Source organism: Mustela lutreola, chromosome 14, assembly GCF_030435805.1.
Source record: "Mustela lutreola isolate mMusLut2 chromosome 14, mMusLut2.pri, whole genome shotgun sequence".
Lineage (NCBI taxonomy): Eukaryota > Metazoa > Chordata > Mammalia > Carnivora > Mustelidae > Mustela > Mustela lutreola.
The window spans coordinates 26,440,834-26,457,050 of NC_081303.1; the positions used below are offsets into that span (position 1 = coordinate 26,440,834).

Genomic DNA, 16,217 nt, shown 5'->3' on the forward strand with positions numbered 1-16,217 from the left:
CGTGGCCTAGGATGGCACTCAATGCACACTTCCATCTCCCGGTGTAGGCAATGCTTGGCCTTTGGCACTGGCACTCAGGCGCCTCTCGGACAAGGCCAGTGTCTTCCCCACAGGAGAGGAGAGGAGACAGGATCCCTGAACACTGCTCGTTCACTGGAATTAAAACACATGATATGTTTATAAAAATTTTTAAAAATAATTTTAAAAATCCATTAAAGAAATAACACATATTGCAAGCCCAGAGCTAATTTCAAAGTCAATCAAAAAGTTTGAAAGTTTTCCCCTTAAAGATCAGAAAAAAGACAAGTGTTTCCACTTTCACTACTCTCATTTGACATAGTACTGGATGTCCTAGCCAGAGAAACAAGGAACACAAAGAAATAAGAGAATCCAAAAAAAAAAAAAAGGAAAAGTAAAATTTTCTTTTTTTGGATAACATGAACTTAAATGTTAAAAAATCCTAAAAACTTCACAAAAAAATTTGAATAAACAAATTTAGTAAAGCTGCCAAATACAAGATCAATATATAAAAGACAAGAATTTTGTTTTCTTTCATTTTTTTTTAATATGGAATGCTTCCCAGTTTTTCATGTCATCCTTGTTCAGTGATCACGCTAATCTTCTCTGCATCATTCCAATTTTAGTATGTGCTGCCAAAGTAAGCACAAGACAGGGGCATTTTAACACTCTAATGATGAACTATCTGAAAAAATAAAGAAAACCATCTAATTCACAATAGCATCAAAAATAATAAAATACTTAGGAATAGATTTAACTGAGAAGATGAAAGATCTGTACTCTATAAACTATGACATTGATAAAGAAATTGAAGGAGACACAAATGGAAAGATAGCTCATATTTATGAATGGTAAGAATTAACATTGTTAAAATGTCCATACTACCGAAAACCATCTGTAAATCCAATTCCTATCAAAAATCCAATGTTAGGGGCGCCTGGGTGGCTCAGTGGGTTAAGCTGCTGCCTTCGGCTCAGGTCATGATCCCAGGGTCCTGGGATCGAGCCCCGCATCAGGCTTTCTGCTCAGCAGGAAGCCTGCTTCCTCTTCCCTCTCTGCTTGTCTCTCTGCCTGCTTGTCATCTCTCTCTGTCAAATAAATAAATTAAAAATCTTTTAAAAAGTCCAATATTATTTTTTTTACAGAAGTAAGTAAAGAATCCTAAAATTTATATGAGACCATAAAAGACAACAAATAATCAAAGCAGTTCTGAGAAAGAATGAAGAAGAGAAATTACACTTCTTGATTTGAAACTATACTACAAAGCCCTCATGCTCAAAACAATAAAGTATACTGGCATAAAAACAGACCAATAAACAAGTAGAACAGAATTGAGAGTCCAGAAATAAATCCTTTCATACAGTCACCTAATATTTGACAGGGGCCCACATATGTAATGGGTAAAGATAGTCTGTTCAATAAATGATATTTAAAACTGAATAGTCACATAAACAGTATGAAACTGGAACCTTATATCACTCACAAGTCTTAACTTGAAATAGATTAAAGACTTAAAGGTGATGCATGAAACTAAATTTCCTAAAGGAAAACAGGAAAAATTCTCCTTGACATTGGTCTTGCCAATAGTTTGTTGGATACCAGACCAAAAACACAAGCAAAAAAAAGCAAAAATAAATAAATGGTATTACATCAAACTAAAGTTTCTGCATTGCCAAAAAAAAAAAAAGAGAGAGAGAATGAAAACACAATCCACAGAATGTAAGAAAATACTTACAAATCTTATATCTGAAAAGAGGTTAATAACCAACAGATACAAATAGAAAAAAATATATAATTAAAAAAATAGCAAAAGGATCTCAATAGACTTTTTTTTCAAAAAAGTCATATAAATGACCAACAGGAGCATTAAAAAGTGCTCAACGTAAAAAACTCAGGGCAAAGTCAATATGTTGTTGTTGTTGTTGTTTACCTCTGAGAAACACAGCAAGATATTACTACCTATTAGAATATATACTACCAAAAAATTGAAACTAACAAATTTTGGTAAATATTGGGGAAAATGGGGAACGTAGGCACTGTGATAGGGATATAAATTTGTATGGAAAACAGTATGGAGATTATTCATATTATTAAAAGTAAAATTACCATATGATTCAATAATCCCACTTCTAGGTATATATCTAAAGGAAACGAAGTCATTGTTCAAAGACATATCTGCACTCTTATGTTTATTATAAAATTATTAACTCTAAGCAAGAGATGGAAATAACTTCAGTATCCATTAATGGATGAATGATTAAAATAAGTATGGTAAATATATCCTATGGAATACTACTTAACCATGAAAAATTAAGAAATACTGCCATTTACAACAGCATGGATGGATCTTGAAGGTATTATACTAAGTGAAATATTTCAAAGATTTTATATATTTTTTTTAATTTATGTGTTATGATATCCCTTACATACAGAATCTGAGGAAAAGGCAAACTAATGGAAACTTAGAGTTGAGTTGACAAGGGGTGAACCTGGGGTGGAGTAAGGTGGTCAAAGGGTGCAAACTTGCAACTATAATATGAAAAAGTTCTGGGGATCTAATGTACAGCATGATGATCATAGTTAATAAAATATACATACTTATTTTTATTGTGCTTCCCTTTATTAAACTTTGCATATATCACATTCTTACAAGTTGAAAGTTTATAGCAATCTTGTATAAAAGAGGTCTGCTGCCACCATTTTTCTAACAACATTTGTTCAGTTTGTGTCTCTCTGTCACATGTTGGTAATTCTTGCAATATTTCAAGTTTTTTCATTATTATTGTATTTGTTATGGTGATCTGTGATCAGTAATTATGACCCACTGAAAACTCAGAACTAGTTTACTTAAGGTATATACATTGTTTTTCTTTAAAAACATAATGCTTTTGAACAGTACAGTATAGTGTTTATTTTTTATATGCACTGGGAAACATATTTTTTTATATGCACTGGGAAACCAAAAAAAAAATAATAATTTGACTTAGTTTATTGTGATAATCACTTTATTGAGGCAGTCTGGAACAAAACCCACAAGACCTCTGAAGTTTATCTCTACTATACTATATACATAAAAGTTGCTAAGAGAGTAGATCTTAAAATTCCTTACGATACATGCATAAAAAACAGTGGCAACTATACGAGATAGTAGATGTATTAATATTTTTATGTAGATTGTATTGCAATAAAGATGTATACCAATTTATCAAATTGTACAAAATTTACACAATGTTAAAAGTTTGCAATGTTATAAGAAATCATTTCTTAAATTTACAAATTATAATATGTCGATTTTTTTCAATAAAGCTGGAAAAAACGTTTTGTAGAATTAATCTATTTTTCAAAAAAGGAAGTAAGGAAGTAGAAACTGCAACTAACTGTGAAATAATAGAATATAAAATCCATTTTCGTTATATACACTGTGACAAAAACTATTACTTAGTTTACAATGAAGGAGTACTTATGAAGCATGAAGGATGGTCTATAAATAAGGTGGAAAGAGCTCAGTTTTAAGGTTTAAATTTAAAATCTTCTTTTGAAATACTAAACTGACTACCCAGTTTTCCAAACATAAATGTCTTAACTGCATGAATTTATTTCATACAACTCTATCATCTAGTTTCATAAGAAAGCAGCATGCAAATTTTGAATAAGACAGACTTGCTTAAGTTTCTTTATGTTCAACAGTAAAGGATACCTCCCTAAAAATAAATAGAAGAAAAATCAGCATATTTATTATGATAATTATTATTCGTAATGAGATTCATATTGAATTAGGGAATATATATGCTCAGAGGGGGTAAAGTAAAATGAAATTTATCTTGGTAAATGTGTCTATGAATAGTCAATACAATGCCTCAATATAAATGAATATTACCATTTTGAACAATTTAATTACTATTATTAGAATTATTATAAGTATAAAAATAGCTATCATTTTAGCATGGAGTATGAGACTCTCATGCTCCATGCTTCATCACATCCACACAACAACTCTGCATAATAAGTATTATCATCACCATTTCATGGGTGAAAAAACTGAGGCTAACACATTTAGATAACTGGTTTATGATTACATGGCTGGTAAAGATGCATCACACTAATTTAGGCTTTATGATTTCAGAATTGTACTCTTTCCACTGCACATTCTATTACTCTGTAAATACTTGGCCTGTTTTCATTTAGTTCTTTAATTTTATTCATGTGGTGATGGCTTAAAGCTTCATTTAAAGGAAGCTTAAAAAATTCATTTAACCAAAAGCTCCCAAGAATTAAAAATGTCATGGATCTATTGTAGACATTGATATCATTAGTTAATGGGTAACTCTATATTTTCCACTCTAGTGAGATAACAATCAGAGTATTTTTCTAAGTTTTAGTGCTCAAAAGGACTTTGTTAAAATAGAAATATTTAGACAAAGGTGATCAAAAGTCTGGATCAGGTCACCTTAAGATAAATATTAGGAAACTGAGGAAACAAATGGAGATTTGAACACTGAGCTATGATATAATGAATGGTTTCAAGTATTTAGTAGAGTATAGAAAAGCCCTTTAAAGCCTGGTCTTAGCCTAGCATTGCAGCTTCTGGGATATCTGTCTATCTATCATCTATCTATCTAGATATAAATTTGAAAACTTTTTAAATTTTATTTTATTTATTTATTTGACAGAGAGAGATCACAGTAGGAGAGAGGAAGGGAAGAGATCACAGAGAGAGGAAGGGAAGCAGGCCCCCCGCCGAGCAGAGAGCCCGATGCGGGACCCGATCCCAGGACCCCGAGATCATGACCCGAGCCGAAGGCAGCGGTCCAACCCACTGAGCCACCAGGCGCCCCTGAAAACTTTTTTAACTTAAAGATTTTGTGAAATAGAACATAATCAGCACCATAGAAGATCTGTTTATTATAACAACCTAGCCCCTCTTCTCAGTTTGTTAATATTCTCTCTTATTTAATGTAACATTGTGCAAATAGACCACTACTGATCGGCTGTTATGAATGAAATAGCTATAATCATCTGTTTGCATATCCTGGTGAAAATATTCATTTAGTTCCATGTTGTATTTCTAGGAATGGACCAAATTTTTATTTTTATTTTTAAGTTTTCTAAATATTGTCCAACTTACCTCAAATGTTTTTATTATGGGCACTTTCATTCTTTCACATTCTTGCAAGACAATTTTACTGTTGCCCAATATGGTAAGTGTGTAATAGTATGTCATTTTAGGCTTTAATTTATTTTTAATTTAATTTAATTTAATTCCAGATTCATAATAAAGATAAACAGCTTTTATATATGAGTGGCCATTTGAATTACTCTTTCTGTAAAGTACATGCTGAAATCTTTTGATATCTTAACATTGTGTCATACTGACTTCTTTAATAGTAGATTTTCTGAATGAACTTTTAGCTGTGTAGGTCTTCTCTATTTTATTTTGAACTTGTTTTCATTTCAAAATCTTTATATTTATTTTCATAATCTGCTTTTATTTTGCTTTGTCTATTATCTATCTATCTATCTATTTATTTGCAAGCAAGAGAGAGCGAGCAAGTGAGAGCGCAGGGAGGGATAGAAAAAGAAGGGAAAAGAATCTTAAGCAGGCTCCAGGCTCAGCACAGAGCCCAACTCTGGGCTCTATTTCACAACCCTGACATCATGACCTGAGCCAAAATGAAAGAAATAAAATAAAATTAAGGTGTTAAAAAAAAAAAGAAAAAGAATTGGAGGTTTAATTAAGTGAGCCACACAGGCACCCCTGTGGTATCTTAAATTAGCTGTCATATCTTTAAAGTTCCAGAGTATCCATTTGGTTCATTTATAAAACCTTTTTCAATGTCATTTTTAGTTTCAGTTTTTTGTTCAATTTGCTTCCCCTCTCATTTCTTTGAGCAGAGTAATCAAGCCATTTTACAATCTTTATCGATCATTTTAACATCATACTTAATCCCATTTTGTCTATCAAATCTTGTTAATGGTTTTTCTTTGTGTGCTTTGTTACATTTTGCTATGTTCAAGACATTATATTTGAAACTCTTATTGAGTAGGGATAATTAAGAGCTATAATAATGGTATGGTCCTCTTTGGCAGTATTTTCTCTTATATCTGAGATTCTACAAGACAATCATACTCCAAATTCAGTAATTGACTTTCTCAGTTTACACAGAAGGCAAGGTAGGCTATAGTCTTATTTCTGCTTCTCCTTTTGCTTTGGGGATCTCAACTTAAATTTGGGTTGTACCAAAGTCCTCAAATTTGATAGCTGCTGGATTTTAAATTTTGTTTCTCTAGTATCAAGAGTCTATAAACAACACAGATCAGTGTGTTTTAGCAGTTTCAAATGCTCTCATAGCTAATATGGCTTCAGGGCATATATCTCTAGGCTCTCATTGTATTTCCTATTTTGGCCCAGTAATCCCTCACTTATTTTTATAATCATTCTGATTTTTTTAGCTTTAAAAGCTATTTTGTCTGGATTTTTGTTGTCTTAGGTAGTTTATCACATCTTTATGGCTTTGAACTTCCATAAGCAGAGGCATCCTTCTCTAATCACTTAGGCAAACTCCAATTTACCCTTTAAAACAACACAAGAATTGCTTCATTTCAGAACATGTTCAGGGATGAATCTTCCACACTGTTCTTACGAACATTCCCACACACTCTTTGCTACCCACACCTTGTATATGAACATTCATTAGGTATATCAGCGTGACCAGAATTTTGCTCTATTGTATTTTTGTCCTTTAGAGCTTTAATTAAATATGAATTCCATAGAAAGTCTGTCCCTTTTCTTTCAAACCTGGGTTAGTTATTTATTCTCATTATTTCTCAGAAGTTACTTTATTAGAGAAACTTATAGCTCTATTGTGACTTTGGAGCCTTTACAGTTTTTTGACTGGAAAAATCACCCATCCCTGAGATTTTTACGCAGCTTCCTAGCTGATATTATTCAGAAATCTGTTCCAAACAGACTTTTTCAGGGAGGCCCTTTCGGACCACTCAGTTAAAAAACCTCTTCTCAATCACTGCTCTTTATAAAATGTGCTTATTTAGTTCAAATATGCATCACTATTAAAGAAAAACCAGTACGATTTTTTTTTAAGTTGGCTTACCTATTATCTATCTTTCCCATTAAAATGATTCCTCTGGGCTGGGGTTTTGTTGTGCTCATCTTAGGCCAGGCACTCAATAAATTGTCTCTGAATGATTGAATTGTTTTACTCCCTTGCTAGATTCTCAACTTCATGAGGCCAAGGATTGTTCTATTCTGTCCTTCTTTATCCTCAATGTCTGTTATATTGCAGTCACTTACGTGACTAATGGGAAAAATCACAGAAAGAAAGAGTTAAAACTACAGAAAAACCATGTAGGTTCAATAACACATAGCTTTCTAAAATTATTTAGCCCAGGAATTGAATAATGGCTGCACTTTTGATTTTTTTTTAAATGGTATTGAATTTAATTTAAATGGAAATAATTGAATGGTAGAATAATAAAAAAATTATAAAAGCAACTTGCTCCTTAAAGTAAGAATTATATAGGGCATCTCCTCTAGAAGCAAAATTTTCAAATGTCAAACATCTGAAAGCATAGAAGGAGAAGTAAGAATGTGAATTGTACTTCAATGCTCTTTTCTTCATATTCAGCAAACAGCTTCATTCACACCTTTCCAATTTTTTCAACTCTTTTGACAAAGCCTTCAGAGGTGTTACTGCTGATGACAACCATCACAGCCTAACAGGAGAAATTTTATAAAGAAAAATAATAGCATGTTTTCCCCAAATTGTTAACGATATGGTGAAGCTCTGTTGGATTCAAAGGAGGAATTTGCAATTCCATGCTATATATAATGATAACTTATTTTAATAGTAGCTTTGCAATTTTTCAGATATATCCATTTACTGAAGCCACTATCAAATAAACAAAAACAAACAAATTAACAGGGGTTCGAGACAGAAATTATCTAATCTAAAAATAGCACATGTTCACAGAATACCCAACACATATCCCAAGTACTACTATAGGTTTCAAGTAATAGTCAAAACAGTAGTAAAAATGATTCAGACCCTACCAGTCAAATCATAAATGGGACCTTAACTGTAAATCCTTATCTTTAGATCAAAGCGGGTAATTGGGTGCTGAAGATACATTATAGAACTCATATGTTATAGAACTCCTCTGAAATGAGTCATTTATTCCATCACTTTTTCTGCGCAGTTGCTGACCCATGTTTTGGTTCCTGGAAATAGTTGCTACCCTGTCATACTTCTTAAAAGCACATATATTGATAACTCTACTCATTCCTCCATTCCTCTGTGACTGTCACTGTGTTAAAATGTGGAGTCAGCTGACTCACTTGTGGTGGTAATAAAGTAGAAGAGTTTGCAAAGTATTTTGTTATTTCTAAAAATGCAAAAACCAAATTACATTGAAATCCTAAGGGGTGTTTCAGGGAGAGCTGTAGGATGTGGTTTCTTGTGTAATCCACAGAGATTAGCTCCAACACATATTTAAGCTCTCCTCTAGGAGCAACCTTAGTGGTAAAGCAAGAAGATAAACCACCCTGGCACAAAATTATCACTTATGTTTGACTTCCTAGTCTCCTCGTGTTACTTATTTATCTTAACTTCTCTCTGAAATCAGGGAACACAGAATCTCAATCAGTTGACATTTTTCTACTGAATTACCCAATAGTCTGATCATACCCCTAAGACTTTTTAAAATTATTTCACTCATAATCCCAAATCTGCTTTGCTTCCTCATCTTAGTACACTGTAATTTGATTATTTTTTTATTTATTTATTTGACAGAGAGAAATCACAAGTAGATGGAGAGGCAGGCAGAGAGAGAGAGAAGCAGGCTCTCTGCTGAGCAGAGAGCCCGATGCGGGACTCGATCCCAGGACTCTGAGATCATGACCTGAGCCGAGGGCAGCGGCTTAACCCACTGAGCCACCCAGGCGTCCAGTACACTGTAATTTGATTTCAAAATGAGGACAGTTGCCAGTAATGCCACATTCATTCATCTATATTATAATTGCATGTACTTATAACTATGAAGATATGTTAATAACATCCATTCCAATAAGCCACCCTCAATTTATTATCATGAAACAAGACCTCAAGACAGAGAATTCAAAATCATCCATGTATTCGCAACTTATTGCAATAAAGCCTCTATCAATAGACTTCCCTGTACACGTGGTGTTCAAATTGCTGGTGAAAATCAGCCAGACCTATTAGAAGCTTCCTCATGGCTTCTAGGTAACCAAAGTGAGCCTTTATTGATACTGGGAAGGGATAAAGCAGGGAAGGGATAAACAGTGATGTAAGAATTGGCTAGACAAAAGTAATGACTCTCATTACAAAGTGAGTATTTTAAAACAAAAGAGCCTGTTGGGAATATTGTTTTATAAAATAGTGGGTTTTTTAATTAACTTTTTAAAATTCAATTAGTTAACATATAGTGTACCATTAGTTTCAAATGTAGATTTCAGTTATTCATCCATAGCATAGAATAGCTAATGCTCAGTACTTACTGTTATAGCTTCTTGAAAGCAGAATATTAACCCACTGAGCCACCCAGGCGCCCTTGAATGCAGAATTTTAGATCACATTTTCTGATTACTTCCATGTAGTACAACACTTTCCTGCTAGCAACCTTCAAAACATACTGTTTGTTAGAGGAATTTCTTTAATAATAAACAAATAGGAATTTATTTAAATTTATAAATATATAAAATAAATAGGAATTTATTTAAATTTATTTAAATATTGCACACTGTTTCATTGTTCATATATAAGGTGATGATATTATAGCCATTAGTTGGTAGCACTGATATATCACTTTCTTTTTACTTCTCAGTGCATTCTCTTTACATAAAATAGATATATATTTTAAAAGAATCTGAATCTGTGGCAAACTTTTAAAAAACCCGATACAGTAAAGTTTATCCTTTTAAGTAATCTCAATTATCTTCCTCAATTGTGATAGTATATCCTTCTATCTAGGCCAGATATTGTATGAGGGATTTGAAGAGACATACTTTTCTAAATTTCACTTTTCTCATCTGCAAAATGCTGATCAGGATCCTACAATAAAATACACTTACAATTTTTTGATGAAAATGTATTTATTTATTTTAAGATTTTATTTCTTTATCAGAGAGAGTGGGCGAGAGAGCAAGCACAGGCAGACAGAATGGCAGGCACAGGCAGAGGGAGAAGCAGGCTCCCGGCCGAGCAAGGAGCCCGATGCGGGACTCGATCCCAGGACGCTGGGATCATGACCTGAGCCAAAGGCAGCTGCTTAGCCAACTGAGCCACCCACACGTCCCTTTTGATGAAAATTTAATCTGTATAAACAATATATTTGCTGTAATGCGTGGTTCATGGAAAACATCTTATTTAATTATAAGCAACAACAGTATTAGAAATTAAGTAAATGTGTCTATAATATTTAAAGTTTTAACACATAATTCCAGTGCTTTGCCTTATTTTATCAAATCCCTTTACCACTTTCACTGACAGAGTCAAATGTACTTTTTCTACTAGTAGCCAGCTCTTTGTCTTTTGTCAGAAAGATGCCCTTGTGAATTATTTATAATAGAGATATTAGCAATAATAATAATAATAATAATAATAAGTAGCAATGAAAATGTTTTAAAAAGTGTTTAAACTAATTAGGGTTTTAGACATCAATTAGAGGAACCACCTCTGGCAAGCAAATTAATCTGCAAAACATTCCCAGAATTAACAAGTCAGTCAGATAGAGGGTTGTCCGTAAACTGAAAGGTGAAGCAAAAGGACTAGGTTTGGAAAATAGGTAAGGACAGTGAAAAAAATGATCAAATTTTTGGGCAAAATAAATTATTGGGTGTCCTTTCAATGGAGTCCTGGGCATTATGTAGCAGAAACTCTGGAGATTATCTCAATCCATTGGAGTCACCCCGTTTATTAGCTTGCTATTGACAAAGTTATTTACAAACTGTAGAGCAAGAGGTTATAATGTAGAAAACTGATGGTAATGTACAAGATTCTTGTTAACAATAATGCAAGTTAGTGATTTTTCATTAGAAAACATAAATTCTATAACCCAAATTATGGGCCCAGAGCACTTCTGCTGCACAACTCTGCTTATATCCCAAATAACCATGTGAACTAGTTTTAATATCTGCTTCTCTTATTAATTTTTGAATAAAAATTCTTGACAAAAGTATTTTATAATTGCGTGATAATCATGCATTTAATTTCTTGGAGAACAAAACACACTTTAGCATAACTAGGTTCGTTCACAGAACCAGCCTTGATAACACACTTCTATATGTTAGAAATGATGTAATAAATGTAGAATATTGGGCACTTGTTTGGTATTCTTTGCCATGTTTTGCACTATCTAAAAAGAGATCAGTGAACTTGGACTGGAGTTAGTAGACATGGAAGAAAATAAAATATTACAGAGAAGAACACTCTGTGGTCCACAACCTAAACGGGCTGGGATTCCCATCATTTGGATCCCTGTAGCTTTACAAAAGTCAATTAAATTTTTGTATCTCCAATTAAAGTTGATTCCCCAGTACTTTTTCAAACATCTCTTGTAAAGTATTGTTTCCCAGAAATAAAGGGATTTTGCACATGTATCTGCCTTTGTCTCTGGTCATGATCTCAGTCAGGATCCTGGGATCGAGCCCCATATCGGGCTTCCTGCTCATTAGGGAGTATACTTCTCAGTCTCTCTCTGCAGCTACAACCCTCTGCCCCACTCATGCTCTCTCTCTCTCTCAAATAAATAAATACAATCTTTAATTTTTTAATTAAAAATAAGATAAATAAAATAAAATAAAAAGTCTGGTCTTACTGCCCCATTTAGCTCCTTTTTTTTTTGAGTTCTATTTAAAGCAGCATGAGAGAACATGAGGCTCTCAAACTTAAAAAAAAAAAAAGGAATAAATTGAGTTTTGTTAGGATTTAAGATCTTGTCTGCTAGACAAAAACGTTGGCTTTGTTAACATGTGAAAATTAACAAAAGAGAATAAGATAGAATTCTAATAATTTTTGCAGAAATTAAAAATTTCCTCCAACCCAATTACATACAGACCCATTAAGTAAATTCATTCCAATGTCCCAAACCAACCTCTTCTAATAGTAATGCATCTGTGTAAACAGGGTCAACCCAAAGAATAAATAAATATTATTATTTTTTTCCTGTCTCTTCCATAGTCACATATATATATATATGATGGAATACTATGCAGCCATCAAAAGAAACCAAATCTTGCCATTTGCCTTGGCATGGATGGAACTGGAGGGTATTATGCTTAGCAAAATAAGTCAACCAGAAAAAGACACTATCATATGATCTCCCTGATATCAGGAAATGGAGGTGCAATGTGGGGGGTTTAGGGGACAGGAAAAGAGTAAATGAAATAAGATGGGATCGGGAGGGAGACAAACCATAAGAGACTCAATCTCACAAAACAAACGGAGAGTTGCCAGGAGGGTGGGGAGGGTAGGGAGAGGGTGGTGGGGTTATGAACATTGGGAAGGGTATGTGCTGTGGTGAGTGCTGTGAAGTGTGTAAACCTGGCGATTCACAGACCTGTACCCCTGGGGCTAATAATACATTATATGTTAATTTAAAAAAGAAGAAGAAGAAGAAAACTACTATAAATCAAATGCTATGGTGTTCAGCAAAGTGTGTGTAATCAGGCATATTTTATTAAAGTAACCAAGTAAAATGATGGTTGAAAATTGGAATAACAGAAAACATAAAAATCAGAGATTTTAAAAAGAGATATGGGACAGTGTAGAGAATATATTCAATGATATTATAATAGTGTTATATGGAGACAGATGGTGGCTATATTTGTAGTGATCATTGAATAATGTATGGAGATATTGAAAACCTGAAACCAATGTAACACTGAATATCAACTATACTCAAATAAAAAAATAGTAAAAATAGAACCTTTTAATTTAAAAAGATAAAAAGAGGGACAAGAATTTGAAAAGTGAATTTCAAAAAGAGTAAAGATGAGGCTAAGACATACTCTGAATCTTGAGGAAAACAACATTTTGAAAATTCTTCACATTTTGAGAAAACTCAAATGAATCAATACCATAAAAGAACCCATTTTAACTGAGAGATGTAATGAATGCTCAAGAAATAATTTTATGACAGGATAATTCTTCCCTATGAAACAGCATACAGAAACCAGGGGAAGCACCTGGAAGCAAAAGAAACTATACTGAAAATAAGAATTAGGAAAAAGATAAATGATGAAAAATAAGAAAATTAGACCTGTGACAGAGACCTAGTGAAGAGAAGTTTTAGCTTGTGGTTTAAAGTTTTTGAGGATAATCTAGAGTTCATAACTGCCTTGAGGCAGGCTGGTTGTAGGCAGTTTAGGCAGACCCCTAAGACAGGTCTACTTTGGGCAGGTGGTGTTGGAGGAGGCCATTGGGCTGGACAAAGACAAATCCAACCATTTGACTAAAGTGTCTGTGAAGATGTTGAAGTCAAATGCAACAGAGAAAGACCTGTCAAACCTAATCTCAGAAACGGAGATGATGAAGATGATTGGACAGAACAAGGACACCACCAACCTGCTGGGTCCTGCACACAGGACGGTCCTTCATACACTATCATGGAATATGCCTCCAAAGACAACATACAGGAGTACCTGCAGGCCCAGAGGCCTCCTGACCTGGAGTACTGTTACAATATCAGCCACAATGCAGCAGAGCAAATCTCCTCCAAGGACCTGGTATCCTGTGCCTACTAGGTAGCCTGAGGCATGGAGTACCTTGCCTCCAAGAAGTGCATACACCAAGACCTGGACCCCAGGGAAGTGCTGGTGACAAAGGACAACATGATGAATATCTCAGACTTGATCCTTGCCAGAGATATCACCACATCAGTTACTATAAAAAGACAACCAACAGTGGACTGCCTGTGAAGTGCATGGTCCCTAAGGTCATGTTTGGCCAGAACTACATCCACCAGAGTGACTTCTGGTCTTTTGGGGTGATCCTGTGCAAAATTTTCACTCTGGAAGCCTCCCATATCCTGGAGTGCTGTGGAGGTGGTTTTCAAGCTGCTGAAGGAGTCATTTGATGGATAAGCCAATAAGTGCACCAGAGAGTTATACACAATAATGAGGGGTGGCTGGCATGTGGTACCTTCAAGCTGCTGGTAGAAGACCTGGATCATACTGTGGCTTTGACCTCCAACCAGGCGTACCCGGACCTGTCTTTGGCCCTGGAACAATACTGTCTATTCTTTCCCAACACCCAAAGCTCCACCTGCTCCTCAGAGAAGAATTCCACCTTCTCTCATGTGCCGTTGCCCAGGGAGGCCTATCTGCCCTGACACCCAGCCCAGCTTGCCAATGGTGGACTCAAATGACTAGTATCCCTATTACTCCTGTCCAGATTCCGTCATAAGCTGTAGCCCTTACCACCCACCCTCCCTGCAAGACTCACTGCCTTCTCCTTTGTCCCTTTCCTACTGGCAGCATCCAGCTGCCTACCTGAGGCCTTCACCCCTTGAAGTTCACCTCTCTTCCCCTTCCTCTTCCTCCTCCTTACAACCTGCTCATGAAAGAAAGGAACAGAGAGGCACGTACTTGCTCGTGGCTACTTCCTTCCCTCCCATATGTTGGACCAAGACCCCTCCCTGTCATCTGGTACTGCCTGGACGTCGAGGGAGTTGGAGATGAGGCATGCTAGTGAAAGCTGTCGGAGCTTTCCTGTTTTGGTTTTGTCTGCTTAGCATAACATGTAAGACTGAGTTCTGGTGGCAGGGACCTAGTCCTTGGGGCTATAGCACTAGCGAGGGGAGGTCAACTGCTCTGGGCCTTGGCTAAGAGCAACCCCTGCTCCAGAGATATGGTGCCAAGGGCTTATTAATTTTGATACTAATTTGCTTTGCTGACCAAATACCTGGTATCAAAAGATGGGAAGGCAAAGACTGGAAGCAGTGTTGTGACCCTGGGGTCCAGCCCCAAACTATGAAGAAAACACAAAGTGTATAAATCTGAGTAAGTATATATTTACACACCTTTATAAATAGTTTGTTATCAAAGATTTAATCAATGGGTAATATGCTCCTCATGTCTGGGAAGCATAAGTTGCCATATATTAAAAACAAAGAAAAGAGGTTTCTGGGTGGCTTCCTCCATAAGTGTCCCTTCTTTTCAGGTCATGATCCCAGGGTCCTGGGATGGAGCCCCACATCAGGCTGTCTGCTCAGTGGGAAACCTGCTTCTCCTTTTCCCTCTGTGCTGCTTATAGTTCCTCTTCCTGACTCTCTGACTGTCAAATAAATAAAATATTAAAAAAAAAAACAAGAAAGAAACAAAATGTTTTTTAAAGGTCTTTTTTTTTAAAATTTTCTAGGGGTGCCTGGATGACTCAGTTGTTTAAGCAGATGTTTGCCTTTGGCTGAGGTCATGATTCCAGTGTACAGGGATCCAGCCCTGCATGGGACTACTTGCACCCAAAGGAGCATGCTTCTTCCTCTCCCTTTGCACGTGATTCCCCCTGCTTGTGTGCTTCTTCTCTCTCTCTCTCTCTCTTGCTGTCAATAAACAAAATAAAATCTTTTACTAAATAAATAATTAAATAAATAAATTTCTAAACCTACTTTCAGTTTAGGTCCCTTAACAAAAATTGATACTGCTTCATTTAAAAAAAAAAAAAGGTTAATTTAGATAGATGCTTCCAGAGTTAAAAAGCTGTTTTGTTTCTTTGTCAGGATTAAATATAGAAGTGCTTTAAAAAGTAAAAGAAAAATATGCTATATTAACACTAATCACACTATAACTTTGGTGGTTATATCAAGATAATGAAAAGTGTTTTTAAAGCAAATTTCATTATCAGACATAAAGATCAAGTCAAAATTACAGAAGAGTAAAAGGATGAATTCATCAGACAGTATAATAATTCTTGACTTTTAATACTTAATAACAGATTTGGAGATATATAGGGAAAAACTAAGAACAAAAATCATAACTTCTACCTTAGAAGAGAAATGGAAAAAAATTTCAACACCCTTATTTTAAGATTATATAGGCAAATGGTCATCAGATAGGTAAGATATGTAAGACTTGAACAAAATTATAAACTAACTAGATATGCTTGATATTACAGAACACTCCCAACAACCGCAGACTACATATATCTTAAGCCATGAGTTTCTCT

General features: G+C 34.9%; 1 non-coding gene across 1 annotated transcript; it reads right to left on the bottom strand.

Moving 5' to 3' along the window:
- Positions 1-561: 561 nt before the first annotated feature.
- Positions 562-664, bottom strand: LOC131815385 (U6 spliceosomal RNA). The gene has a single exon (XR_009347701.1). It is a non-coding gene; the product is annotated as a U6 spliceosomal RNA (small nuclear RNA).
- Between the last annotated feature and the right edge of the window lie 15,553 nt (positions 665-16,217).